The sequence below is a fragment of the Myotis brandtii genome, unplaced genomic scaffold, assembly GCF_000412655.1.
Source record: "Myotis brandtii unplaced genomic scaffold, ASM41265v1 scaffold139, whole genome shotgun sequence".
In the NCBI taxonomy this organism is placed as follows: Eukaryota; Metazoa; Chordata; class Mammalia; order Chiroptera; family Vespertilionidae; genus Myotis; species Myotis brandtii.
In genome coordinates this window covers 548,434-552,150 of record NW_005354965.1, presented here as the reverse complement: position 1 = coordinate 552,150, position 3,717 = coordinate 548,434, and the positions used below count along the sequence as shown (strand labels likewise).

Sequence of the window (3,717 nt, the reverse complement as noted above, 5' to 3'; positions counted from 1 at the left end):
CAGCGGCTCACGCACACGCGGCGCCAGCGCCGAGGGAAGCGGGGCCTGCCCAGCTCCTTGCCTTTGACTCCTCGGCAAACAAGCCTGACCTGACCCGCGTCCATGCTCTGAAATGGGGGGGCGGGGGGCGCAGTCATTAACCCACGGCCTGGGGGCTCCGACCCATCCCCAAATGACCCCGGGGAGCATCTGTCTTAAATAGAGCAGTTTTAAATGGGATCTGTATCCGGCTACTCACAGGGTTACAAGCCACCAGCCCTGTACGACTGAGCTGGGGTTTTTTTAATATGTTTTTAAAAATATGCATTGATTTCAGAGAGGAAGGGAGAAGGGAGAGAGAGATAGAAACATCAACGATGAGAGAGAATCATGGATCGGCTGCCTCCTGCACGTCCCCTACAGGGGATCAATCCCGAAACCTGGGCACGTGCCCTTGACCAGAATCAAACCTGGGACCCTTTCGTCTGCAGGTTGATGCTCTATCCACTGAGCCAAACCAGCTAGGACTTTAATATATTTTTATTGATTTCAGAGAGGAAGGGAGAGGGAGAAAGAGATAGAAACATCAATGATAAGAAAGAATTACTGATGGGCTCCCTCCTGCAAGCCCCACACTGGGGATCCAGCCTGCAACCCGGGCATGTGCCCCTGACCTGAATTGAACCTGGGACCCTTCAGTTCACAGGCTGATGTTCTATCCACTGAGCCAAGCCAGCTAGGGCAACAGCTGTTTTTTATCCATCTTCCCAATGTTTCAGTTTTTCATTATTAAATACTAGGGGCCCAGTGCACGAATTCGTGCACCTTGAAAGGAACTGTGGCACAGGGGCGGGTCTCGGCTCATCCTCTGTGCCCCTGCCTGGCCCCTCCCACTGTGGCCTCCAGTCCCCTCTCCCGCCGCCGATGCTCCCCAGAGTGATTGGGGCCTGCACCAGCAGCGGGTGCAAGCGGGGCCAGCGCTGGTGCTGTCAGTGGGTGCAAGCGGCGGCAGCTGCTGCCCCGATCGCCTCTCAGGAGCAGGGGGAGGTAGGGAAGCCCTGAGGGGCGATCGGGGCCCATGGCTGCTGCTCACACCCGTTGACGGCGCTGAGCTATTGGGGCCAGTGACGGGCTCCAGCAGCAGGTGCAAGCAGGGCTGGTGCCAGCAGCAGGTGTGAGCATCAGGTGAAACCACAGCACGCAGGAGCAAAGAATTTTCAGTAACCACCAGAGGCTCGCCCTGATGACAGCAAACGGCGCCCCGCCTTGGTCTGGTGCCCACCTCACTTGCTCCACCATCCCGCCGCGGCCAACGCCCACCATGTTCCGTGTGCACACCCCCCTGGTGGTCAGAACACGTCATAGCGACCGGTTGTTCGGTTGTTCTGCCATTCGGTCTATTTGCATGTTAGCCTTTTATTATATGGGATACAGTTTCTAGTCTGGCCAGCGTGGCTCAGTGGTTGAGTGTCGAACCCTGAACCAGGAGGTCTTGGTTCAATTCCCCGTCAGGGCACATGCCGGGGTTCAGGCTTGATCCCCAGCAGGGGGCGTGCAGGAGGCAGCCGATCAATGATTATGTTTCTTTCTCCCTCTCCCCTCCTCTCTCTGAAATCAATTTAAAAAAAGATTTTTTTTTAAGTAAAGCTTTGGGCATCTACCAATGTTGTATTAATAGAGTATGACTTATTTTTTAATTCAGGACATTAGCTCTACATGAAAATTCAGAAATCCCCTTATTATGGTGTGAGGCGGATGTCAGCGACTGTTCATCAAAGTCTTTATGACCTAAAAAAAAATTAGCTTCAGGCATAAAAATGGTGGAAGACATTCACAATGAAATAGAGATTTTCTTTCCTTTAATTATCCTCTCAGGGTGGAGGTCAGAAAAGGGGTGAAGAAGAGAGAAAAAAACAGGCCCATTAATTCTTTTTCAAGCCTGATGCTGGGTTTGATTCAAGTTCACTGCTAATTCCCTCATCAGCTGGGACAGATGACGAAGAGAAGTCAAAATCCTACACCTGCCTGGGCTTGGCGATGGTTTCGGAACCACGGGGCCTGCTCCCTGCAATGGCCTTGTTTCAGGAGGAATGACCCCAGACGTTCCCAGAAAACATCTGGCTGAAAAGCCGTTGTCCAGCACCGAAGACTTCCCGCTTGTCCTAAGCTGAGTTCCTTCTCCCCCTGTGGGGTCGCCCTGGGCACTCGTTCCAGCTGTCCTCACCCCTACACCTTTTCCTTTGCCGCCCGCCCCCCACCTGCCCCTTCCACCTCGTTCCTACCTGGTCCAGATGTTCCCTTTCCCGGGAAGCCCTCCCCAGCCAGCTGTGAGAGCCAGAGGCCCCTCCACGTCTCCCTCCGGCGTCTGTTTCTTCTCTTAGGCTCCCTGAGAGCGGGAGTTGTATCTTTACATTTCACTTGCCTGGAGCACCTACCACGGTGCCCGAGACAAATAAAAATTTGTCAAATGAATGAATGGAAGTCCGTGTTCGCCGAGTCTCCAGTGAGCGGGGTTTCATGGCTCCTGAGAGCAAGGCCTCCTCTGTCTGGGGGAGGACACATCCAGTAACTTTCTAAAAGCTCTTGCAAGGCCCAGCTGGCGTGGCTCGGTGGCCGAGGGTCAACCTGTGAACCAGGAGGTCACAGTTCGATTCCCGCTCAGGGCCCATGCCGGGGTTGCGAGCGGGCTCATTCCCAGTGTGGGGCGTGCAGTCAGCCAATCATTGAGGTTTCTATCTCTCCCTCTCTCTTCCTCTCTGAAATCAACAAAAACTTAAAAATAAATAAAATAGAAGCAGTTGCAGGTGGTGGTTGGTTGCCTTTCAAAGATGGGCCACTCCCTAACGTGGAGGAGTCAACCCTTTAAATGGCTATCCCGTCGCCTGAGAAGCCTTCTGGGTTGCCTTGTAGCAGCAGCTTCCTTCCTCCCTCCCGGCCTCCTTCCCCCTCTCCTCCGCCCGCCCCCCCCCCATGGTGGGGAGACTGACTAGGTTCCCACGCCAGCCAGGAGGCCCAGCGGGAGGCAGTCGGAGGCAGGCAGGAGCAGGCTGGCGCGCCAGGAAGTGAAGTTGGCTGGAGCACTCGGCTGTCAAGAGCCGGCAGGGGACTGGGAACAGACGGACGGATGGCCAAGCCAGACAGCGGGCGCACATGACCCTTGCCTGGGAGGCGTCTGTGAAGCCCACACACCACTCCTTCCCCAGCAGAGCTCCCAGTAAGTAATAGAGCAGGACTCGCACCCAGGCCCAGAGCCGTCCTCTGCTTCTCCTCCTGGCCCTTCTATCCCATCCCTGGATCCCCCCATCCCTGGGTCCCTCCATCCCTGGGTCCCCCCATCCCTGGGTCCCTCCATCCCTGGATCCCTGGGCAAATCCTAAGGCTCTGCTTCCCCACGTGGCCACTTCCCTCTGTCGCCCTCTGCAGGCCGATCTCCTCTCTTGGGGTATCCTGGCTCCCACACCAAAGTCAACACCATCTTTTTTTAAAAATATATTTGTATTGATTTCAGAGAGGAAGGGAGAGGGGGAGAGAGAGAAACATCAGTGATGAGAGGGGATCATGGATCGGCTGCCTCCTGGACGCCCGCCCCCCACTGGGGCTCGAGCCCCAACCGGGGATCGAACTCTGACCTCCTGGTTCCTAGTTCGACGCCCAACCACTGGGCCACGAGTTCGGGGGGCACCAGCTCTTAAAAATAGGGCTCAGATCACATCAGCCCCTGCCCCACGCTGGGCTGGA

At 55.7% G+C, this 3,717-nt stretch overlaps 1 long non-coding RNA gene across 1 annotated transcript in view; it reads left to right on the top strand.

The window, feature by feature from the left end:
- LOC106725153 overlaps positions 1 to 2,451 on the top strand; it is a 5,063-nt gene extending 2,612 nt beyond the window's left edge. The window contains exon 2 of the long non-coding RNA XR_001361018.1: positions 1,855 to 2,451. This is a non-coding gene — a long non-coding RNA (uncharacterized LOC106725153). The remainder of the gene's footprint in view (positions 1 to 1,854) is intronic.
- The last annotated feature ends 1,266 nt before the right edge of the window (positions 2,452 to 3,717 follow it).